Source organism: Mesoplodon bidens, assembly GCF_964165515.1.
Source record: "Mesoplodon bidens genome assembly, chromosome: 11".
Classification (NCBI taxonomy): domain Eukaryota; kingdom Metazoa; phylum Chordata; class Mammalia; order Artiodactyla; family Ziphiidae; genus Mesoplodon; species Mesoplodon bidens.
Window position 1 is genome coordinate 7,633,439 of NC_138167.1, and position 27,125 is coordinate 7,660,563.

At 38.1% G+C, this 27,125-nt stretch overlaps 1 long non-coding RNA gene across 1 annotated transcript; it reads right to left on the bottom strand.

Moving 5' to 3' along the window:
- Window positions 1–21,519: 21,519 nt before the first annotated feature.
- On the bottom strand, window positions 21,520–26,635 carry LOC308625132. Its single transcript, XR_014017067.1, has 5 exons — window positions 26,442–26,635; window positions 26,148–26,299; window positions 24,497–24,603; window positions 21,752–21,908; window positions 21,520–21,655 (listed from the first exon to the last, which is right to left on the bottom strand). It is a non-coding gene; the product is annotated as an uncharacterized lncRNA (long non-coding RNA).
- Window positions 26,636–27,125: the final 490 nt, after the last annotated feature.

Here is a 27,125-nt window from a genome sequence, read left to right on the forward strand (position 1 = left end):
CAACCACTGATCATCTTGATAGATGCAGAAAAAGCATTTAATAAAATTCATGATAAAAACTTTCACCAAAGTGGGTATGGAGGGACTATGCCGCAACATAATAAAAGCCATGTATGACAAACCCATAGTTAATATAATACTCAACAATGAAAAACTGAAAGCCTTCCAGCTAAAATCTGGAAGAAGACAAGGATGCCCATTCTCACCAGTTCTGTTCAACATAGTATCAGAAGTCCTAGCCATGGCAATCAGACAAGAAAAATAAATAAAATGTATCCAAATTGGAAGGGAAGAGGCAAAATTGTCACTATATGCAGATGACATGATACTATGTATGTAGAAAACGCTAATGACTCCAACACAAAAACCACTAGAACCAATAAACAAATTCAGCAAAGTAGCAAGATACAAAATTAATACACAGAAGTCTGTTGCATTTCTTTGCACTAACAATAAAATATCAGAAAGGGAATGTAAAAAAAAAAAATCCTGTTTAAAATCGCATCCAGGGCTTCCCTGGTGGCACAGTGGTTGAGAGTCCGCCTGCCGATGCAGGGGACACTGGTTCGTGTCCCGGTCCGGGAAGATCCCACATGCTGCAGAGCGGCTGGGCCCGTGAGCCATGGCCACTGAGCCTGCGTGTCCGGAGCCTGTGCTCCACAACGGGAGAGGCCACAACAGTGAGAGGCCTGCATACCATAAAAATATATATATATAAATAAATAAAATAAATTTTGTAGGAAAATCATAGATATGAAACAATGTAAAATTGTTGCAGGCTGGAATTAAAGTTATATAGTAGGTAATCTGGTGTAAGAACCTCCAGGGAAGATCCTAGTTTGAAAAATAATCTAATAATGACATAATATTTTGTTATTCAAAGCATGCATGAAAAACTACAAAGGAAGTTTCATGCAACTGCTAATTTGTAGTTTACCTCCTCCACAAAATACCTATCAGGAAGTGAAAAATAGTGCTTTAATATGACATGACCTTTGGTATTTTGAAAACTATTTCATAAATTACAGACTTTTTGATTTAAAATGTATAAGAAAAATATTTAATGACTGCTTAATAAGAGTATTCCTATAACAAGTCTGAGGCCCTAAAGGAGAAGAAAAATGAACCAAATTACATATTGTATTAGAGGTTACATTGAACAAAAATACCATAGGATACAGAGAAAAGTATGTAGTTTTGTCAGAATAGAAATTGTATTTTTGGCTTTACTGGTTAAATTATAATAGATAATTCTTAGTAGTTGGTAACTACTTAGTGGTAGTTGATATCACCACCCATAGCAGGGAGTTTACATTTTGTTTTTATAGCATGTAATATAGTTTAGTACAGTCTGTTGTGTTACAGTAAATAACTGTATAGTTTGGAAAACTTCAGTGGTCACCAGCTTGTAGGTAAAAAAGAAAATATCTTACTATAAATTTCCAAATTTGTCTCTGTTGTTAGTTTGTACCTGATGACTGAGAACCTTAGTATGGATACCACCTCCCTCAAGCCTCTCCCACTTACTTATGAGTCTAACGTTCATTTGCTCTCTTCTCATTGTTGCGTGTGTCCTCCCGGGTACACTTGTTATTGACCAGTGATGATGAATCACATTCTTCTGATCCATCAGTGTCCATGTGCACCATCCTCTTACCTCCCGGCCACTCAATTGCTCTGCTTCACCATCTCCATGTGACTTCTCCACTCTACCTCAGCCAACCCCTCCCATGAGAAAACCTTGCTTCTTGCCGTACCTTTAAATGTTTCATCTCAAAAATGTCTTATTAAAACTTCCCACCCTCCACAAACACACTAACTTTTCTAGATTGCTCATTTATCTCTTTCCAACATGAAAGTGTTTCGATCTCACTAGCATCTCTAGTCTTGTCTCCAGCTCGACTTTGTTCTAATCTATCAGTCTGCCTCTTACTTCACCTTCCTCCATGTCCACCTTGATTCCATAATATGTTTCTCTTCTGCCAATCACTGACCTCCTTGAAATTTTTTTGGTCCCACTTCTGCAATAAAATCATTATCTTATATGGTATAAATCATCTGTTTCTCTTTGTCAATGCCTGAGAAGCCAAGTGCTTTGAGATCACATCAGATTTTCTGCACTATAAATTCGTTGTCACCAACATGAAATTGCTTTAACACTGCTGGGAGTCCTGTTACTTTTTTCAGGTCACCATTCTTTCACATTCTCTGAAACCAATTTTATCACACTTTCTCCATTCTTCGCAAATCTCTGTCTCTTCCTCACCCACTCTTGTTCTCAGAAGATGACCTATATCACAGAAAAATAAAAGCCACCAGATTATCAGACTGAACATCTCTCACGTTGCTCCCTATATATGCGTGCATCTTATCTTCTCTCCTGTTCAACAGAGGTGTTCTTCCTCTTCAGTAAAGCCAATTTCAACTGTATTTGAATCTATCCACTCCTATCACCAGAGAATCATACACTATTTATCACTCCTCTTTCCTTTTGGATATTCAATGTCTTCTTAGTGGTTTCCTTCTCACCAGCTTAAAATTACATGCAATTTTTAACCTTATTAGACCTCAAATCCCAATATAACTTCTATCTTCACGCTCTATCACTCTTAAAAAAGAAAAATTCTCAGAGTGCCATTGCATTTCATCTCTATTTCTTATCTTTTATTCTCACTACTCAAGCCGTTGCATCCTGGCTCCTGCCCCAGTGATTCCTTGGCATTAGCACACCTTTAGATCATAAGTGATCTCTGCTTCACTAAACGGATCCTTTTATTTCCCTTTTAGATGAGCTTTTAATAGCATTCAACACCATTTACCACTCCCTTCTTTTTGAACATTTCTTCTTAATTCTGTATTTTCTTGGTCTCTTTAGCCACAATCATTGTTTCAATGATTTCTTATAACAAGTGTTTATACATGTGTATGTGCTGTCAATTAACATCTCCTCTTAGTGCCCCAAATATTAACAACTAAAACTCAACACCTCAAAAATGAAAACAAAGTAAACAAGATCATCATCACAAATGCATTCCTATATTAGTAAAGGTCACCATTTTCTTTTTTTTTTTTTTCTGTACGCGGGCCTCTCACTGTTGTGGCCTCTCCCGTTGAGGAGCACAGGCTCCGGACACGCAGGTTCAGCGGCCATGGCTCACGGGCCCAGCCGCTCCGTGGCATGTGGGATCTTCCCGGACCGGGGCACGAACCCGTGTCCCCTGCATCGGCAGGCGGACTCCCAACCACTGTGCCACCAGGGAGGCCCACCATTTTTTAACCTGTTGAAGGAGTAAGAAATCTGGAGTTCTCCTACTTATTATCTCATTCTCTATATATCTCTGTCAATTACAAGACTTGGCCTATTTTAAATAATACATTATTCTCAGACTGGCTGCCTCTGCTCTGCCTTGCCTTTGCAGCTCCGTGTGATACTACACTGCTTTCTATCTTTATGCTCTTGCCACATCACTCTTCTTTAACTGAATGGGCCATTCTTCCTTACATCACCAGGTCTTTACACATCCTAACGTCCTTGCCTGAAACACTCTCTCCCTCTTTTCTTTACCTAAGTAACTGTAGGAATTCAGTTTGTAAAATACCTATTCCAATCTGCACTCCCTTAGAGATCTTCAGGGGACTCCTACACTAGCTCAGTTACCTCTATGATATTTCTCATAGCACCATGCGGATAACTTACCTTTTTCTAGGCAATAATCAACACTGCAATTTAAAAATAATTTCTGTAGTTATTTGACTGATATATGTTTTCTCCACCAATTCTAATTTCCACAAGGATATGTCTATTATTGTTTATCATTTTAGGACTTGACATATCGTAGACACCCAAACATGTTACTTAAATGGGTGAATCAGACAGTAAATTATAGAACACTCAATAAATTGTGTTTAAACAACTGGATATACTTTTGGGGAAATTAACCTTAACTCCCTATGTCAGGCAAATGAAATACTAAACGTAAGTAATATGTATAAGGGAATGAAACACAGAAATTGTATTTTTAATCTTTGAGTAAGGCCAAGAAAAATAGAAAATAAAGACAACTTTTTTTAAATAATATATTTGGTCAGAAAAAAGAAAAAACAGAATATTTTAATTTATATAACACCCTTTATTTATTAAAATATGAAAACTACATAACCTATGTATATTGTATAACACATATATATAACATGTGATAAAGTCTGATGAAAATATAATCAGTTTCATCTTAGAATGGTTAATTAGGAGTTTCTCCCACCATAGACAACACCAGTTTGGTTTTTAAACAATAAGCTTGCTATTTTTTATATCCAGTTTTCTCAGAAACAGAGCCAAAAAGACATGAAATACTAATCTAAAATAATGAGCACTAGCCATGCAGAAGGAAAGCAGAGCTGGGACCGGGGCTAGGGTAGGGAAGGGAAAAGGTGGGTAAGGGGGCAAGGGTGTGGTTGCAGATGAAGGAGGGGCCATAAGAGCTGGAGCCTAGGATTAGGAGATGGGGAGCAGTGATGCCACCCAGCCACGTTTTCTCCTGCGGCAGAATCTACCCTGCCTTCTTCTACTCCTCTTCCTCAGCTGGTCAGTGGGGGGCTGAGGTGGGTAGAATCCAGCCGTCAGAGATCTTAAGAGAAAAACCCAAGATAGAAAAGCATCGGTAAAATTTAAATAAGAAGGAGAGTTAGTCAAGGCAAATGTTCTAAGAGCATAAACAGATATTGAAATTTAATTTGGGTTCAGAGAGTAGAAGAATTTTGGTGACCTATTAAGAGCAAGTTTATTTGAATGTCAGAAAAGAAAGTTTGAGCAGGACACTGAATTGGAGAAGAGAAGGCACAGGCAGGTGCTGAGTTAGATTCAGTACAATCAGGTGCTAGGAGATTTTAGATTTTACCCATAAAACATTTTTTCAATTTTTTACCTCTTCTCCATCTATGTTATTTTTCTTATCTGAGATATTATTTACAGGGTCTTCCCATCTCTTTTATTTCAGTTGTTGGCTTAAATTGCCATAAGTACAAGTTCAATCATGCTGCTTTCCAATGTGTTCAGTTGGTGACTCCCTGCTTCAATGCCTTTTTGAAGCACTTGTATAAAGTTGGATGGGTAATAAATCCTTGATCCTAAATTAGGGCTTGAAAGTTTGAGAGGCAGCCTTTGTGATGTACACTTTGGACACATATCAGAAGCCACCGTTATTTAAATTTCCATCCTTTCCTAATATGTGTGAGGTTTGATAGCAACACTGGTCTCTCTTTTTAAAAAATATGTTCTCCAAACTTAATTATAACCTTAAATTGGGTTAAGGAATATGTACTACATATAACTCAGATGAAAAGATTGAGAGAAAGAGATAAAGTATATTTGGTATAATCTGTTAGGACATTGCAGTACTAAATTATGTCTGTATAATATCTCCAATACAGTTCCTATTAATACTCCATTAAAATAACCGTAGGGCTTCCCTGGTGGCGCAGTGGTTGAGAGTCCACCTGCCGATGCAGGGGACACGGGTTCGTGCCCCGGTCTGGGAGGATCCCACATGCTGTGGAGCAGCTGGGCCCGTGAGCCATGGCCGCTGAGCCTGCGCGTCCGGAGCCTGTGCTCCTCAACGGGAGAGGCCACAACAGTTAGAGGCCTGCGTACCGAAAAAAAAAAAAAAAAAAAAAAAAACAGAAATAACTGTAGAGAAATCAGGAAAATGCAGAGAACTAATTACTAATATGGACAGTCAGTACTGCCATCCTTTCCCCTCTACCAAACATTCAGCTGCTACAGTGAGAGTGTCATATAAGAGAAACACATCGTTTCCCCATTCCCAGCATCAGACCTGTGCTCGGAGAATTTGCCCAGGGAGAGAAAAAGGCCATAGAATAAAATTCCATATTCCTCCTCCAAGGAATTGAGGGCTGTGGGAGATAGGGTAAATGGCCCCCAAAGATGTTCACATCCTTATCCCTGGAAATTGTGAATACATCACCTTATATGTCATGTCCCAAGGGAAGCATTTAATTGCCTAAACCTATTTCACATGCCAGGATTCAGAGAGAGAGATTTCCCACACATTCTTATCTTCCTTGGTGAAATTCAAAAGATATTTAATAATTAAAGTCAAACAGTGCATTGCATTCCCCTGGTCTCCATTATTGCTTCAGTGCCTGCTGATGAATCTTGGTGAAACTTGGGTCTTTACAAAAACTATTGAATTTGAATTATTCTTTGTATTGGCTCTAAAGCTATGAGAATACAATATTCATACCATCAATAGCCATCCTGTGACCTCAAGCAGGCAATCTATCTCATAGTGAGGTCAGTCAATATCATATAAGAGATTTTAAGTAATTTTTAAATTTTGGGAAAATTTTTCGTGACAGGCTGAACTTTCAGAGCTTCACTATTGGTGATGATTATTTTAAAATAAATGTAGATTATTTTAAAAGCATAGAGCATTATCTCAAAACCAACTTCTTGTCCAGTTTTAAATCCTCTAGATCTTTACTTTTTTTTCTATTTCATATGAGTTAGCGAATGAGAAACTTGAAATGTGAACTTTCCCTCATCTTTACCGTTGCCCTATGGATACTTTCTGAATACGACCACTCAAAACTGATATGAATAAAATTACTAATTTCCCTGTAGTGGATTTCTCCTCTGCAAATAAAACAACATCAGATTAAGGCAATTTCAGGGCATGTGCAGCTTGAAATCTTTCAAAACATTGCCACTACAACTGGATGAAATAAATCTGACTTCTCTCGTATCTTTACAAATTACTTGCCATTTCTTCTTTAAAATAAAATCTGTTCAGCACTCAGACAAAATCTGAACAAATGAAAGTTAAGATAAGAACCATAACCTAGTTTTTTATTTTGAATTTAAAAATCAAGACAATAATAACTCTTCTTCTTAATTTAAAGCTGTAAGAAAAATCTTTAGTGCAAAATTCTTCATTGTGGGGTCTGGTTTGTGTCTTCTTAGAAATAGAACAGCAGGCTCTTTATATAAGATTTATCTTCTTGTAAATAGATTGTAAAGGTCCATTTAAAAATATTTGTCTGCAGTCAATTGGGAAAAAATACTTCTACCATGTTCTTGGGGTAAGTAATTCAAACCTCTTACCAGTCCTAAAGATAGCATTGTGACGTTACATCTATGGATACTACTGCCAACCTAAAAGAACACTAATTCCCACGTATACAGTTGAGAATATGTAACAGTGTAAGAGAATAAATCTGTATAATCAAATTTTTTCTTCTGTGAGTGGATGACAAATTAATATCTTTGTGCTTTGTAAAGTTATGAATCAACAGACTCATGGGAAAAAATTCCTCAAATATAAGATTTAAGTATAAAATGTTTTGTGTTCAGTGTGTATATCAATTCTTGGAAAATTTATTAAAAACAAAAGTCACCTGAGAATGGTCAGATAAAGTGTGACCTCCTTTAAAATATCTAATACTTTATGTAAGCTAATATTATATAGTACTTCTCCTCCTCGTTACTTTCTTTCTTGAGAGCCGGGCAACAGATAACTTGCTTTTAATTCATAGATCACTCAAGGATCCTCGTTCACAATTTGACTTTATTTAAATGATGAGGTCCTGGACTTCAAGGTGAGTGCATTTTGAATGTGGGAAGGATGTGAATTGTGTGCACAGGGTGGACTCTTATACATTGTGTTTCCAAAGTTAGCCACAAAAATATCTCCCTTTCTCATATGTTCTCTGCTATGTATCCATGCTTTCCCTTCTTCATAATGTGTAGTTTATTTCCCTTCTGCTTGAGCTGGTTTTATGGTTTGCATTAACCAATACCAAAGCATTAAACTATTTAAATCTTGAACTACCTACACAATAGAAAAATAAAGACATTTCTGTGACTATATTGGTTTAGAAGTCCACTGACTAAAAGGGATGTTAGGTGACCAACAGATTAAACCTTCCTCAACCCCATCTCCTTCTCAAGTCATTGCCCCCATCTCTCCATACAGCTAAACATCTCGAAAAAAAAGTTATTTAAACTTCCTTTCTCCATTTCTCGCTGCCTACTTTATAAAACATTGCAATCTAACTTTCATTCTTTTATCACCTATTAAACCAAAACCAAAAATGATATCCTTATAACTAAATCTAATGGACATCCTTTAGCATTAATCATATTTATCACTCCACCATTCTTGAAATATTGCCTTCCGTTGGTTTATAAGACATCACTGGGGGGACCCTGGGAAGATGGCGGAAGAGTAAGACGCGGAGATCACCTTCCTCCCCACAGATACATCAGAAATTCATCTACACGTGGAACAACTCCTACAGAACACCTACTGAACGCTGACAGAAGACCTCAGACCCCCCAAAAGGCAAGAAACTCCCCACATACCTGGGTAGGACAAAAGAAAAAAGAATAAACAGAGACAAAAGGATAGGGACGGGACCTGCACCAGTAGGAGGGAGCCGTGAAGGAGGAAAGGTTTCCACACATTACAAGCCCCTTTGCGGGCGGAGACTGCAGGTGGCGGAGGGGGAAAGCTTCGGAGTAGCGGAGGAGAGCACAGCAACAGGGGTGCGGAGGGCAAAGCGGAGAGATTCCGGCACAGAGGATCGGTGCCCTCAGGCACACACCAGCCCGAGAGGCTTGTCTGCTCGGCCGCCGGGGCGGGCGGGGCTGGGAGCTGAGGCTCGGGTATCGGCTTTCAGTCGGAGCGCAGGGAGAGGACTGGGGCTGGCGGCAGGAAGAGAGCCTGAAGGGGTTAGTGCACCACGGCTAGCCCGGAGGGAGTCCGGGGAAAGGGTCTGGAGCTGCTGAAGAGGCAAGAGACTTTTTTCCCTTTTGTTTCCTGGTGCGCGAGGAGAGGGCATTAAGAGGGCTGCTTTGGGAAGCGCCGGAGTTGGGCGCGAGCCGCGGCTAAAGGCGTGGACCCCGGAGACGGGCGTGGGACGCTGGGGCTGCTGATGCTGCCGCCGCCGCGGGGCCTGTGTGCAGGTGCGGGTCACTGTCCGCCCCGAATTCCGGGGGGGCCTGTGCACCCCGCCACTGCCGGGGTCCCTGAACCCGGGGACGGCTTTCCCCGGAAAGCGCACGGAGCGCCTCGGGCTGCTGCAACGTCACGCCGGCCTCTGCCACCGCAGGCCCGCCGCACACTGCGCGCCCCTCCCTCCCCTCTGCCTGAGTGAGCCAGAGCCCCCGAATCAGCGGCTCCTTTAAACCCGTCCTGTCTGAGCGAAGAACGGACGCCCTCCGGCGACCTACGCGCAGAGGCGGGGCCACGTCCAAGGCTGAGACCCGGGAGCTGTGAGAGCAGAGAAGAGACAGGGAAATCTCTCTGTGCAGCCTCGGAGGCAGCGGATTAAAGCTCCACGGTCCACTTGTGCCCTGCGTCTGTGGAGTGCATGAATAGACAGCGAATCATCCCAAATTGAGGAAGTGGACTTTGAGGACAAGATTTAAGACTTTCCCCCCTTTTCCTCTTTTTACAACGAATTATCTCAAATTAAGGAGGTGGACTTAGCAAGATTTCAGACTTCTCGCCCTTTTCCTCTTTTTACAACGAAGTAACCCAAATTGAGGAGGTGGACTTGGAGAGCAAGTTTTTGATTTTTCCCCCTGCTCTCTTTTTGTGAATGTGTATGTGTATTCTGTGTAAGATTCTCTCTGTATAGCTTTGCTTCCACGATATGGCCCAGGGTTCTAGCTGTCCGTTTTTTTTTTTTCAATAATTACTTTTTAATTTTAATAACGCTACTTTATTTCATACTTTATTCTATTTTACTTTACCTGCTCTTTCTTTTTTTCCTACCTTCCCTTCCTCCCTCCCTCCCTCCGCCCCTCCTTTCCTTCTTTCTCTCTTTCTTTCCTTCCTCCCTCCCTCCCTTCTTCCATTCACTCTTCCTTTTTGTTTCATTCCTCCCTCTCTCCCTCCTTTCTTTCTTTCTTTCTTTCCATCCTTCCTCCCTCCCTCCCTCCTTTCTTTCTTTCTTCCTTCCTTCCTTTCTTTCCTTCTTCCTTTCTTTCTCTCTCTCTTTCTTTCTTCTACTAATTCTTTCTTTCTACTTTTTCTCCCTTTTATTCTGAGCCGGGTAGATGAAAGGCTCTTGGTGCTGCAGCCAAGAGTCAGTGCTGTGCCTCTGAAGTGGGAGAGCCAACTTCAGGACACGGGTCCACAAGAGACCTCCCAGCTCCACATAATATCAAGCAGCGAAAATCTCCCAGAGATCTCCATCTCAACACCAGCACCCAGCTTCAGTCAACGACCAGCAAACTACAGTGCTGGTCACCCTATGCCAAGCAACTAGCAAGGCAGGAACACAACCCCACCCATTAACAGAGAGGCTGCCTAAAAACATAATAAGGTCACAGGCAGCCCAAAACACACCACCAGACGTGGACCTGCCCACCAGAAAGACAAGATCGAGCCTCAACCACCAGAACACAGGCACTAGTCCCCCCCACCAGGAAGCCTACACAACCTACTGAAACAACTTTAGCCACTGGGGACAGACACCAAAAACAACAGGAACTATGAATCTGCAGCCTGCAAAAAGGAGACCCCAAACACAGTAACATAAGCAAAATGAGAAGACAGAAAAACACACAGCAGGTGAAGGAGCAAGATAAAAACCTACCAGACCTAACAAATGAAGAGGTAATAGGCAGTCTACCTGAAAAAGAATTCAGAATAATGATAGTAAAGATAATCCAAGATTCTATTTCCAAGATCCAAAATCTTGGAAATAGAATAGACAAAATGCAAGAAACAGTTAACAAGGACCTAGAAGAACTAAAGATGAATCAAGCATCGATTAAAAACACAATAAATGAAATGAAAAATACTCTAGATGGGATCAATAGCAGAATAACTGAGGCAGAGGAACGGATAAGTGAGGTGGAAGATAAAATAGTGGAAATAACTGCTGCAGAGCAAAATAAAGAAAAAAGAATGAAAAGAACAGAGGACAGTCTCAGAGACCTCTGGGACAACATTAAACGCACCAACATTCGAATTATAGGGATTCCAGAAGAAGAAGAGAAAAAGAAAGGGACTGAGAAAATATTTGAAGAGATTATAGTTGAAAACTTCCCTAATATGGGAGAGGAAATAGTTAATCAAGTCCAGGAGGCACAGAGAGTCCCATACAGAATAAATCCAAGGAGAAATACGCCAAGACACATATTAATCAAACTGTCAAAAATTAAACACAAAGAAATCGTATTAAAAGCAGCAAGGGAAAAAAAACAAATAACACACAAGGGAATCCCCATCAGGTTAACAGCTGATCTCTCAGCAGAAACTCTACAAGCCAGAAGGGAGTGGCAGGACATAATTAAAGTGATGAAGGAGAGAAAACTGCAACCAAGATTACTCAACCCAGCAAGGATCTCATTCAGATTTGATGGAGAAATTAAAACCTTTACAGACAAGCAAAAGCTGAGAGAGTTCAGCACCACCAAACCAGCTTTACAACAAATGCTAAAGAAACCTCTAGGCAAGAAACACAGCAGGAGGAATATACCTACAATAACGAACCCAAAGCAATTAAGGAAATGGAAATAGGAACATACATAACAATAATTACCTTAAATGTAAATGGACTAAATGCTCCCACCAAAAGACACAGGTTGGCTGAATGGATACGAAAACAAGACCCATATATATGCTGTCTACAAGAGACCCATTTCAGTTGTGCTCTTTTTTTTTTTTTTTTTTTTTTTACCTCTGGATAATATTCTTTTTTTTTTTAATTTTTTTAATTAGTTTCTGCTTTATAACAAAGTGAATCAGTCATACATATACATCTGTTCCCACATCCCTTCCCTCATGCATCTCCCTCCCTCCCACCCTCCCCATCCCACCCCTCCAGGCGGAAGAGACCCATTTCAGACCTAGAGACACATACAGATTGAAAGTAAGGGGATGGAAAAAGATAATCCATGCAAATGGAAATCAAAAGAAAGCTGGAGTAGCAATTCTTATATCAGACAAAATAGACTTTAAAATAAAGACTATTAGAAGAGACAAATAAGGACACTACATAACGATAAAGGGATCGATCCAAGAAGAAGACATAACAATTGTAAATATTTATGCACCCAACATAGGAGCACCTCAATCCATAAGGCAAATACTAACAGCCATAAACGGGGAAATCGACAGTAACACAATCATAGTAGGGGACTTTAACACCCCACTTTCACCAACGGACAGATCATCCAAAATGAAAATAAATAAGGAAACACAAGCTTTAAATGATACATTAAACAAGATGGACTTAATTGATATTTATAGGACATTCCATCCAAAAACAACAGAATACACATTTTTCTCAAGTGCTCATGGAACATTCTCCAGGATAGATCATATCTTGGGTCACAGATCAAGCCTTGGTAAATTTAAGAAAATTGAAATTGTATCAAGTATCTTTTCCGACCACAATGCTATGAGACTAGACATCAATTACAGGAAAAGAGCTGTAAAAAATACAAACACATGGAGGCTAAACAATACACTACTCAATAACGAAGTGATCACTGAGGAAATCAAAGAGGAAATAAAAAAATACCTAGAAACAAATGACAATGGAGACACGATGACCCAAAACCTATGGGACGCAGCAAAAGCAGTTCTAAGGGGGAAGTTTATAGCAATACAATCCCACCTTAAGAAACAGGAAGCATCTCGAGTAAACAACCTGACCCTGCACCTAAAGCAATTAGAGAAAGAAGAACAAAAAACCACCAAAGCTAGCAGAAGGAAAGAAATCATAAAGATCAGATCAGAAATAAATGAAAAAGAAATGAAGGAAACGATAGCAAAGATCAATAAAACTAAAAGCTGGTTCTTTGAGAAGATAAACAAAATTGATAAACCATTAGCCAGACTCATCAAGAAAAAAAGGGAGAAGACTCAAATCAATAGAATTAGAAATGAAAAAGGAGAAGTAACAACTGACACTGCAGAAATACAAAAGATCATGAGAGATTACTACAAGCAACTCTATGCCAATAAAATGGACAACCTGGAAGAAATGGACAAATTCTTAGAAATGCACAACCTGCCAAGACTGAATCAGGAAGAAATAGAAAATATGAATAGACCAATCACAAGCACTGAAATTGAAACTGTGATTAAAAATCTTCCAACAAACAAAAGCCCAGGACCAGATGGCTTCACAGGCGAATTCTATCAAACATTTAGAGAAGAGCTAACACCCATCCTTCTCAAACTCTTCCAAACAATCTCAGAGGAAGGAACACTCCCAAACTCATTCTACGAGGCCACCATCACCTTGATACCAAAACCAGACAAGGATGTCACAAAGAAAGAAAACCACAGGCCAATATCACTGATGAACATAGATGCAAAAATCCTCAACAAAATACTAGCAAACAGAATCCAACAGCACATTAAAACGATCATACACCATGATCAAGTGGAGTTTATTCCAGGAATGCAAGGATTCTTCAATATATGCAAATCAATCAATGTGATACACCATATTAACAAGTTGAAGGAGAAAAACCATATGATCATCTCAATAGATGCAGAGAAAGCTTTTGACAAAATTCAACACCCATTTATGATAAAAACCCTGCAGAAAGTAGGCATAGAGGGAACTTTCCTCAACATAATAAAGGCCATATATGACAAACCCACGGCCAACATTGTCCTCAATGGTGAAAAACTGAAACCATTTCCACTAAGATCAGGAACAAGACAAGGCTGCCCACTCTCACCACACTTATTCAACTTAGTTTTGGAAGTTTTAGCCACAGCAATCAGAGAAGAAAAGGAAATAAAAGGAATCCAAATTGGAAAAGAAGAAGTAAAGCTGTCACTGTTTGCAGATGACATGATACTATACATAGAGAATCCTAAAGATGCTACCAGAAAACTCCTAGAGCTAATCAATGAATTTGGTAAAGTAGAAGGATACAAAATTAATGCACAGAAATCTCTGGCATTCCTGTACACTAATGATGAAAAATCTGAAAATGAAATCAAGGAAACACTCCCATTTACCATTGCAACAAAAAGAATAAAATATCTAGGAATGAACCTACCTAAGGAGACAAAAGACCTGTATGCAGAAAATTATAAGACACTGATGAAAGAAATTAAAGATGATACAAATAGATGGAGAGATATACCATGCTCCTGGATTGGAAGAATCAATATTGTGAAAATGACTCTACTACCCAAAGCAATCTACAGATTCAATGCAATCCCTATCAAACTACCACTGGCATTTTTCACAGAACTGGAACAAAAAATTTCAAAATTTGTTTGGAAAAACAAAAGACCCTGAATATCCAAAGCAATCTTGAGAACGAAAAACGGAGCTGGAGGAATCAGGCTCCCTGACTTCAGACTATACTACAAAGCTACTGTAATCAAGACAGTATGGTACTGGCACAAAAACAGAAAGATAGATCAATGGAACAGGATAGAAAGCCCAGAGATAAACCCACGTACATATGGTCACCTTATCTTTGATAAAGGAGGCAGGAATGTACAGTGTGGAAAGGACAACCTCTTCAATAAGTGGTGCTGGGAAAACTGGACAGGGACATGGAGAAGTATGAGATTAGATCACTCCCTAACACCATACACAAAAATAAGCTCAAAATGGATTAAAGACCTAAATGTAAGGCCAGAAACTATCAAACTCTTAGAGGAAAACATAGGCAGAACACTCTATGACATAAATCACAGCAAGATCCTTTTGGACCCACCTCCTAGAGAAATGGAAATAAAAACAAAGATAAACAAGTGGGACCTAATGAAACTTCAAAGCTTTTGCACAGCAAAGGAAACCATAAACAAGACCAAAAGACAACCCTCAGAATGGGAGAAAATATTTGCAAATGAAGCAACTGACAAAGGATTAATCTCCAAAATTTACAAGCAGCTCATGCAGCTCAATAGCAAAAAAACAAACAACCCAATCCAAAAATGGGCAGAAGACTTAAATAGGCATTTCTCCAAAGAAGATATACAGACTGCCAACAAACACATGAAAGAATGCTCAACATCATTAATCATTAGAGAAATGCAAATCAAAACTACAATGAGATATCATCTCACACCAGTCAGAATGGCCATTATCAAGAAATCTAGAAACAATAAATGCTGGAGAGGGTGTGGAGAAAAGGGAACCCTCTTGCACTGCTAGTGGGAATGTGAATTGGTACAGCCACTATGGAGAACAGTATGGAGGTTCCTTAAAAAACTAAAAATAGAACTACCATATGATCCAGCAATCCCACTACTAGGCATATACCCTGAGAAAACCATAATTCAAAAAGAGACATGTACCAAAATGTTCATTGCAGCTCTATTCACAATAGCCCAGAGCTGGAAACAACCTAAGTGTCCATCATCGGATGAATGGATAAAGAAGATGTGGCACATATATACAATGTAATATTACTCAGCCATAAAAAGAAACGAAACTGAGCTATTTGTAATGAGGTGGATAGACCTAGAGTCTGTCATACAGAGTGAAGTAAGTCAGAAAGAGAAAGACAAATACCGTATGCTAACACATATATATGGATTTTTTTTTTAATGTCATGAAGAACCTAGGGGTAAAACGGGAACAAAGACACAGACCTACTTGAGAATGGACTTGAGGATATGGGGAGGGGGAAGGGTAAGCTGTGACAAAACGAAAGAGAGGCATGGACATATATACACTACCAAACGTAAGGTAGATAGATAGTGGGAAGCAGCCGCAGAGCACAGGGATATCAGCTCGGTGCTTTGTTACCGCCTGGAGGGGTGGGATGGGGAGGGTGGGAGGGAGGGAGATGCATGAGGGAAGGGATGTGGGAACAGATGTATATGTTTGACTGATTCACTTTGTTATAAAGCAGAAACTAATAAAATAAAGAAAAAAATCACTGTTTCTCATTTTTTTCTTTTATACGACTGTATAACAATACATCCTGCTGTGTCTCCATTTACCCACTGCCTGCTTTATAAACCATTGCAATCTAACTTTCAACCTCTTATCGCCTATTAAAAGTGCTAAAACCAAAACCACAAATGATATCCTTGTAACTAAATCTAACGGACATTCTTTAACATTAATCATATTGATCACTCCCTCATTCTTGAAATATTGCCTCCCTTTGATTTATAAGACATCACTGTTTCTCATTTTTTTCTTTTATAGGCTGTATAACAATACATCCTACTGTGTCTCCATTTACCATTATATGTAATTTCAATATTGATGCTACTCAGATTCGGTGCTAGATCTCCTCCTCCAGTCACTGTCCTACTTGACAAATCCTTACTAATAATGGGAAATTGTCAGTTATATTTTGCTGACTGTATTTTTGTACTGCATTGTATTTAAATTGTATCATACTTCCGCACCATGTCACCAAAGCAGTTATCAGTTTAGTTGCAAAAACAAATATCCAGGTGTGATCTTGACTTCTTGTCATAGAGAAATGAAAGGGATGTATTGTAGTTAAACTGTCTTTCTTTTGGTTTCTAACCGATTAGCAAGTGATTGTTTTTTACTTCTTTCCAAATGTGCAAAACTATATACATATGAGCAAAATGAGGTCTATATGCTCAGGAAATGTTTGAGCCTACTCTCTTCCACTTTGTTGCTGTTTCCTATTTCCAGGAAATTGCTGTTGAATGTTTTTTTAAGGTGATAAGGGGAATCGATTATGATTTTGTTTAATAAAAAGTTTAATATAACATTGGCTGGGACTGGAGAAAATAAAATGCAGAAGAGAAAATGTCTTTCCCTGCCCTCCAAGTGGAGCCTTCAGCCAACTAGCTGTTCGACCATATCACTGGACCATGATTCTAAACACCTGATTCAAGTGGATTAAAAAAAATCCCCTTTTTATTCCACCTCCTTTTATTCAGGAATTGTATGGTTACTGAGTATTCCTTTCTATGCAATAGGCAGTGTCTAGGCACCCTAGAATATATCTTGGTTCCTTCCAATTTAATTCATAACTATGTCTCTATTTGCTACCGTGTAACCAACATCTCTCTTTTTTATTACTGTAATATGTTTTTACTAGTCTCACTGCCTTCAGCACTAACGCTAGTTCATTCATACCCATGACACAGTAACTGAGATCTTTCTACAACACAAGTTTAATTAAATTATTCTTCTGCTTAAAACACTTGAGTCGATTCCCACTAAGTAAGGTTTAAACTCCTTACCATGACTAAACAGTACCAAGCCGTGAATGGTTCTTAAATATTTTTTAGTATTTTCTATATGCTTTTCAGCTGAATTGGATTCTATTTCTTCCTTATGTTCATTTATAGAGTTTTTTTCTCTACAGAAATCTCATTATCTGTAACATCAATTCTACCCAATTGCAACTCAGTCCTTCAGGTTTGATTTCTTTATTCTGTCATGAGTGCTGTGCTGTGCCCTGATTCCCCCTTCAGGACTACAGTACTAACTCCTACAAATGCTAGGAATGCTGACACATGACAGCTTTTACATCTCAACCAAGAGACATTGTTCCCAGCTTAAGACATCTATCTCACCTAGTATCACCACCCTCCCTATAGGCCACCTGCCGTCCATATCTTGTTGATACAAGAGATTTAAAGGCCCAGCCTTCACCCTAATTTGGGATTATTCTGAAGGACATTCCCAGCCTCAGAAATCTCCATGCGGTTGGCTGCAGCTGAAGCTAGATTTATCACAGCTCATTCTGTTCGATACTGTTTTCCTTCTTTCCCACTAAGTGTTGATCCCAAGAGCACTTCTGACACAATAACCTCTGTCTCAGATAAAATTTTCCTAAGAACATAACTTCCAAAGTATTCCCCATAAATTGAGATTTTGGGGATATATCGATATATTTTTCTAGATATAAAATCCACTAGGATTCCTCTCCTGATTCATCCTTAAATTTGAGTTGCATCTCTTACCTGTACTCCCCAAAGAACATGTTCTTTATCTATCACTGCAATTCTACTGCAAAACTGCAAAAGCTGTATAGTCTTCTGTGTTCCCCACTATTTTGTATTGAATACGGAATCATGAAGATTTTTTATTCATGATTTTCTAAGGTTTCCAGCATAATCTCACCTGTTATTAAGTGGTATATTATGCTTTTGCTAGATGCTTCTTTGAGTAAGTATATGAGAAGATATACATATAGTCATGTGTTTCAGGTCCTGGGTTGTGGCATTAAGATGCCTAAGTTCAAATTCTGGCTCCATTACTAACAGATTCTACAGTCTTGAAAAAGTTAACCATTTCTCTCTTCTATAAAATATTGCAATTTACCTTATAAGGTTATTTTGAGAGTAAAATTGATTAACATTTGTAACAGCCTTGACATGGAGTAAATTTTAAATATATGTTTGCTATTATTTACTTTTTCTTAGAATCTCTAGACTTTGTCAAGGAGTATTTTTTATTTGGGGTAACTTTTGCTTGTACAGGAAAAATTAGTGCATAATTATAAGGGGCATCCATGCAATTATCAGCCAGCATACAGCTCTTCTCCTGAGAACTTCCCACCCTCCAATATATACGACTATGGCTAAGGTGACTGTATTTTTAAGGCTTAGCACTTTCTTTCTTTTTTTTTTTAACCTCTTTATTGGCGTATAATTGCTTTACGAAGTTGTGCTACATTCTGCTTTATAACAAAGTGAATTAGATATACACATACATATATCCCCATATCTCTTCCCTCTTGCGTCTCCCTCCCTTCCACCCTCCCTCTCCCACCCTCCCCTCCCACCCCTCTAGGTGGTCAAAAAGCACAGAGCTGATCTCCCTGTGCTATGCGGCTCCTTCCCACTATCGGTTTTACGTTTGGTAGAGTATATATGTCCATGAACTCTCTCACTTCGTCCCAGCTTACCCTTACCCTTCCCGTGTCCTCAAGTCCATTCTCTAGTAGGTCTGCGTCTTTATTCCCGTCCTACCCCTAGGTTCTTCATGACCCTTTTTTTTTTTTTAGATTCCATATATATGTGTTAGCATACGGTATTTGTTTTTCTCTTTCTGACTTCACTCTGTATAACAGACTCTAAGTCCATCCACCTCACTACAAATAACTCAATTTCGTTTCCTTTAATGGCTGAGTAACATTCCATTGTATATATGTGCCACATCTTCTTTATCCATTCATCTGTTGATGGACACTTAGGTTTCTTTCATGTCCTAGCTATTGTAAACAGTGCTGCAATGAACATTGTGGTACATGACTCTTTTTGAATTATGGTTTTCTCAGGGTATATGCCCAGTGTGGGATTGCTGGGTGGTATGGTAGTGCTATTTTTAGTTTTTTAAGGAACCTCCATACTGTTCTCCAGAGTGGCTGTATCAATTTACATTCCCACCAACAGTGCAAGAGGGTTCTCTTTTCTCCACACCCTCCCCAGTATTTATTGTTTGTAGATTTCTTGATGATGGCCATTCTGACTGGTGTGAGGTGATACCTCACTGTAGTTTTGATTTGCATTTCTCTAGTGATTAGTGATGTTGAGCATCCTTTCATGTGTTTGTTGGCAATCTGTATACCTTCCTTGGAGAAAAGTCTATTTAGCTCTTCTGCCCATTTTTGGACTGGATTTTTTGTTTGTTTTGATACTGAGTTGCATGAGCTGCTTGGAAATTTTGGAGATTAATCCTTTGTCAGTTGCTTCATTTGCAAATATTTTCTCCCACTCTGAAGGTTGTCTTTTCATCTTGTTTATGGTTTCCTTTGCTGTGTAAAAGTTTTAAGTTTCATTAGGTCCCATTTGTTTATTTTTGTTTTTATTTCCATTTCTCTAGGAGGTGGGTCAAAAAGGTTCTTGCTGTGATTTATGTCATAGAGTGGTTCTGCCTATGTTTTCCTCTAAGACTTTTATAGTGTCTCACCTTACATTTAGGTCTTTAATCCACTTTGAGTTTATTTTTGTGTATGGGGTTAGGAAGTGTTCTAATTTCATTCTTTTACATGTAGCTGTCCGGTTTTCCCAGCACCACTTATTGAAGAGGCTGTCTTTTCTCCATTGTATGTTCTTGCCTCCTTTATCAAAAATAAGGTGACCATATGTGTGTGGGTTTATCTCTGGGCTTTCTATCCTGTTCCATTGATCTATATTTCTGTTTTTGTGCCAGTAACATACTGTGTTGATTACTGTAGCTTTGTAGTATACTCTGAAGTCAGGGACAGTGATTCCTCCAGCTCCATTTTTCTTTCTCAAGCTTGCTTTGGCTATTCCGGGTCTTTTGTGTTTCCATACAAATTGTGAAATTTTTTGTTCTAGTTCTGTGAAAAATGTCATTGGTAGTTTGATAGGGATTCCATTGAATCTGTAGATTACTTTAGATAGTAGAGTTATTTTCACAGTGTTGATTCTTCCAATCCAAGAACATGGTATATCTCTCCATCTGTTTGTATCATATTTAATTTCTTTCATCAGTGTCTTAGAGTTTTCTGCATACAGGTCTTTTAGCTCCTCAGGTAGGTTTATTCCTAGGTATTTTATTATTTTTGTTACAGTGGTAAATGGGAGTGATTCCTTAATTTCTCTTTCAGGTTTTTCATCATTAGTGTATAGGAATGCAAGAGATTTTGTGCATTAATTTTGTATCCTGCTACTTTACCAAATTCATGGATTAGCTCTAGTAGTTTTCTGGTAGCATCTTTAGGATTCTCTATATATAGTCTCATGTCATCTGCAAACAATGACAACTTGAAAGTAATGCATTTTAAATGGAAGTGGTTGCATATATGTGAAAGGGGAATTAATGGCATTAAAACTTGAAACCGCATTGGGGATAGGGGAAAACTAATCTAGAATATATTTTTCTTAAAATTATATTTTATATTGGAATATAGTTGATCAACAATGTTGTGTTAGTTTCAAGTGTACAGCGGAGTGATTGAGGTACACGTACACATATATCTATTCTCTTTCAAATTCTTTTCCCATTTAGGTTATTACAGAGTATTGAGCAGACTCCCCTGTGCTTTACAGTAGGTCCTTGTTAGTTATCTGTTTTAAATATAGCAGTGTGTACATGTCAATCCCAAACTCCCAGTCTATCCCTTCCCCCCCACCACCTCCCCCTGGTAACCATAAATTCATTCTCTAAGTCTGTGAGTCTGTTTCTCTTTTGTAAATAAGTTCATTTTTTTTAGATTCCACATATAAGCACTAGCCTTTGGCAGGAAATTTATCTCTTCTGTTATGATGAGAAGCAAGGAATTAAAGGTGTGAGTGAAATTGATATATTGAAAATCTGTTAGGAAGACTTCTGCAAGCAACTTGAGAAATAGATGACTACGTCAATTTGTTTTAATTAATTTTTTTTAATTTCTGCTTTTTGTTATTATTGATATTTCTTTGCATTTTTTACATTCTTTGTATATTATGTGGTAAACCATTTATCATTTATATTTCCCACTGTATTTGTTCTAAATGCTTATTTCCACGGGTCACAATTGTAAATGAGTAAGTAGATTTTGAAATATAAAAAAAAGACTCCCAAAGACTAAGTATTTCTGACAAATGATATGTTTATTAATTCATTTATATAATTCTCAGAAAATCAAACAGGTTATGAGTTTCTAAGTTTTCTGTGCTTCTCTGTTTTTTCTCCTTTAACTCTAGACTCTGGCTTCTTCTATCATGAAGTCATTTATCAGTTTCTGTCACACACAAAAAAAAGTTATGAATAACATGAAGTGCCAATAGAAGAAAGGCAGGCAGATCTTGAATATGGAATGTTATTGAGATGTGCAAACCTCATCAGTATTTTTTTAACTTTCTTCTGAGTGTTTAGCACAGACAGGCTTCTCACACACACATGAAGAGGACACGGTGCAGGTATCCATGCCAACAGTGTGCACATTTGCATACACACAATTCCCCTGGAAATCAGTACTTGGCTTTGGTAGACTCCTGAGAAATTTAGAAAACACAAGTCACTGGCCACTCACTGTGTTCAAATTAAGTAGCATTACTTAAGAACATGCTATGTGAAACCGATTATACCTGGCACTGTAGGGAACTCAAGGGAGTAAAGGCACTCTCCCTCTTTGCAAAGAACTCATACATGTATATATACAAAAAGAGATAGACATGTAAGTCATAAATAAGCTTCACAAAATGTGATAGTTATTTATGAGTATTTATAAGTGGGAAAAGGTACACCTGTATAGAGAAGAAGAGAATGGTCCAGCTGGAAAATTATGGCAATAGCAGGAAAGACAGGACATATGATCTGGGGTACATAATTAAGTTTAAGTACAGATTAGCATGATAGAAACCACATGCATGTACAGCTACCGTTGGAGGAGGGATATTTACTTATAAATACATTAGATATAAAAGCTAGCCAAAATTAGTAATGAAATTTAGAATATATATGTATATGTATATATGTGTGTGTGAGGGAGTGTGTGTGTGTGTTTATCCTTGAATAACCTGGATTTGAACTATGCAGTTCTACCTATATGCGGATTTTTTCAATGGTAAATACTACAGTACTACAGGTTGGTTTAACTGTGGTTGGTTTAACATGTAGTTTTGGAACCACCTATGGAAGGGTAGACTATAAGTTCGAAGCAGATATTCCACTACATGGAGGGGTTAGTGCCCCTAACACCGTTGCATTATTCAAGGGTTAACTGTATATGTAATATTTCAGGACACTTGCCTCTGCTGTGATAATGTTCATTTTACTTTAATTCACATTTTACTTTAATTTACCACTAATATAAATGCCAGAGGGTAGATGTTATCAAATACGCTGATTGAATTTAGTCCTTTACTAAAGGTCTAGATTATAAACAACATTTTAGATCAATGTTAACAAGACGATTTTTCATCAACTCTAGAGCAAAGCTGGTTGTTCAGTACTATCTAAAAAAAAAAAAAGGCAAAGCTTATTTCGTGATTTATTAAATGCAGAGTACATTTCTTTTAAAAATGTCAAAGGATGGGCTTCCCTGGTGGCGCAGTGGTTGAGAGTCCGCCTGACGATGCAGGAGACACGGGTTCGTGCCCCGGTCCGGGAAGATCCCACATGCCGCGGAGCGGCTAGGCCCCTGAGCCATGGCCGCTGAGCCTGTGCATCCGGAGCCTGTGCTCCGCAACGGGAGAGGACACAACAGTGAGAGGCCCACGTACCGCAAAAAAAAAAAAAAAAAAAAATGCCAAGGGAACTAGAAAAAAAATTCTGAACTGTGTTGGGAATATTAAATCGCCAAAATATTTCATATGTTATTTCATTCATTAATTCAACATACCTATTGAATGTTCTATGTTCCAAACATTGTACAAGGTTTGAAGTAGAGGAAAACTTTCAATTCACAACATTCCAGTAATTAAAATGATCAACAATAAAGTTAGAATAGACTAACAATCTGATGCAATAGTGCAGACAAGGCTGGGAAAATATTCAAGAATATTTACACATAAAATATTTACACAAACTATGAAATACTTAAGGGACACGTAAAAAGACTAAAATTATTTAAATATTAAATTTTAGTGTATGATAAATGACATTAAAATCAGTGATGAAAGTAAAATGAATCATTTAAACAATATTGACAATTGATTACTTAATTGAAATAACATAGAGAGACATATAATTATATCTACATTTGAACATACATGTACATGTTTCAGCTTTCTACCTTATGTCTTAAAATAAATTTCAAATGAACAAAGACAATCTCATTATACTTCAATGTTAACCATTTGTTCATATAATAAAAGCAAATAAACTTAAAAGGACAAATTATTAAAGGAAAACACTGGTAAGATATGTGTGCAAGAGAAATTAAAAACTTAATATATAAGGAATCATACCAAGAAATAAAAGGTAAATATTATAAAATGGTCAAAAGTATTATTATAGGTTATAAGAAAAACAGCCTCACTAAACATCAGAATAATATAACCTAAAGGAACAAAATAAAAATAATCTGCTATCAAAATTATCAAAACTTTGAAATATTATCTAAGACTGGCACACAGTGATGAAATAGCTTGAAAATATTTTTTCTGCCATAGCTGTCTAATGCAGTGTTTCTGAAAAACAATAGAAAAATATGTACTTAAAACCAAAAAAAAAAAAAAGTCCCGAATTATTTGGCTGAGGAAAGACAATTTTATCTATACTTCTTCCCAATAAAAATACCAGAGAGGTCCCCATATTCATACTAATGATATTCTTCCCCACATTATATTTCTTATCTGAAATTGTAATCATTCAGCTCATCTAATAATAAGGGTATATTTACACTAATTATGAAATATCCAAGTGACTTTATGATTTACAAAATTACTGACAATATAATATGAAATAACAAAAACAAGAAATAAAGAGGTCTAAATTCGATCCCTCTTTGAGAAGAGAAATGATCTTCTCTATTTCCTCAAGCTCTTTAGGCCAAAGGATCTTCTCTATTTCCTCAAGCTCTTTAGGCCAAAGACATTGAAAAAGGAGTAAGGAATTGGATTTTATACTAGAAACTTACAGGCCAGGAGAAGGAAGGGAGCCATCCTCCCACTTCCACAGATTGTCCTCTTCATTATAAGACAGGCCAAGCCAAGTGTGATTTACTGCAAGTAACTTCATGATGTACTACATGGAACCAAAATACACAAAGGTGTTAATACTAAGAGTGCATTAGAGATAAAAATATAGAACTTGTGTCTAAAGAATCATAAAAATAAAAATAATGCAGTCTATATATGCCCACTGATAAATAAAACATTGAAAAAATATTTCAGTTCTTTAGTGTCTGTGCATTTCTTAAACCAGGAATTAAACACCAAGAAGAAAAAAAAAAGAGAGAGAGAGCTAATAGAAAATTTTATTTTTTTTAGCTTAGTTCCAGTAATGATAAAGGTTTTTATTTCCCCAGTGTATTTTAGAAATATTTAAGTTGTAAAAAGAAAGGGCACAGTATTAACTGTATTGTAATTTCATCCAATTTTTTACACTTACATATATTTTTAAAATCTATCACACAAATGCATGCACTTGGTTTTAGAAGTCAAATGATGCTAAATATTGGTATATACAAAATAGTAGTCATTTCCTCCCTCAATGAATGCCATTCTCCAGAGGCAATTAACTGTTCCTAACTCTTTATTAGTTCTATGACTTCCTATTTTATGAAGGCAGAATTTTTAGTCTCATGCCCTATCTTCTCACCTCCTGTATCCTTTTGATATAGTTATTTCACAGTTTTTACTAGGTAAAATTTACCATACTTTTTTTTTTTTTTTTTTTTTTCTTTTTTTGCGGTATGCGGGCCTCTCACTGTTGTGGCCTCTCCCGTTGCGGAGCACAGGCTCCGGACGCGCAGGCCCAGCGGCCATGGCTCACGGACCCAGCCGCTCCGCGGCATATGGGATCCTCCCAGACCGGGACACGAACCCGTATCCCCTGCATCGGCAGGCGGACTCTCAACCACTGCGCCACCAGGGAGGCCCTACCATACTTTTACTAGGTAAATATTATTCTTTTCTGAACCAAATAGTAAATGATGATTATAATAGAAAATTTCATATTTAAGAAGACACCACACCAAGATATGAATTGCTTTCTTATTCTATCATTTATTTAATGCTGTGCCTATTCTTAGAGCTTGAGATATATCATTGAACAAAAATGAGAAAGATCCCTGCTTCTGGGGGATGTGGGCCAGATAGAAGTAAAAAACATACGTGTAAATGATATGATACATAAGAAGGTGACAAGTGCTATATAATGTTAAAGCAGGGTAAGAATGCCTAAAAGTACAGAGGAGGGGTATGGCGGTGGGGTGGGCACTGGTACACAGGTTGCAATTTTAAGTAAGGTTGCCGGGGCAGGTCTCATTAAGAAGGTGACAACTGAATAAATAGTTGAAGGAGGTGAAGTAGTTCGCCATGGTTGCACCTGAGAGAAGAATTCTCCATGCAGAGGGAACAGCAAACACAGTGTTTCTTCAGTGAATGCATGCATGGTGTGTTAGGAAAGAAAGGTGTGTTGATGTGGAGCACGCCAGGGAAAGATGAGTGGAAAACGAAGCAGGAGAGTGCCCCTTACCCTGGTTTCAGAGCTGCAGGTGAGCCCTTCCTTCTCCTGGTGGCAACTATACATTTATCCCAGAAGTAAAGAATGAACTACAATCTCACCATCAATCTACTCCTTTCTGTCTTTAAAAATGTAGCATTCAAAGAGACGCAAAGATCCGAACACTCTAACCAAGAAACAATTTGCACGGTTTGGTGGTAGCAGTGGTCTCTGTATTGTACCCAGTGACTCAGAGAAGGTCCACACCTGTCTCCTAGGAAAGAAAATATTTACAACTCAGAGCCCACAGAACCTCACAAACAAGGCCTCATGTCTTCACACGTTCTCCCACTTCAAAGAATGAGGCTGTTATTAAAAATTGCTATCTACTCAGAATTTTCTCACTTCCAAATTACCTTGTTCCACGTTTAGTTCTTGTAGAGTCTCAGTGATATACTCATTCTGTTTTAGGAGCTGCTGTAAGATTTCTATATAAGACAGCAAGACTTAATATTAGATAGGAATATCTGATTTTTTTCATCTGATTTTTTACTGTGCAAGAGGCATAATAACAATAATGATCAAGTGACAAAATGTACAAATAATTTTAGTCCAATTCTCTTCCCTACTTAATTAGCTTCATCTCTGGCTGAAGTAATCAGCTGCTTAGAAACCATCCTTTTTAAATGCACAACTTAGGGCTTCCCTGCTGGTGCAGTGGTTGAGAGTCCGCCTGCCGATGCAGGGGACACGGGTTCGTGCCCCGGTCCGGGAAGAGCCCACATGCCGCGGAGTGGCTGCGCCCGTGAGCCATGGCCGCTGAGCCTGCGCGTCCGGAGCCTGTGCTCCGCAACGGGAGAGGCCACAACAGTGAGAGGCCCGTGTACCGCAAGAAAAATAAAAATTAAAATTAAAAAAGAAAATGCACAACTTAGTTATTATAGTCAGCAATACTGTATTATAAACACAAAGTTGCTAAGAGATTAAAACTTAATTATTGTCGACACAAAAAGGAAATGATAGTTATGTAACATGCTAAAGGTGTTAGCTAACACTACTGTAGTAATCATATTGCAATATATAAATGTATCAAACACACA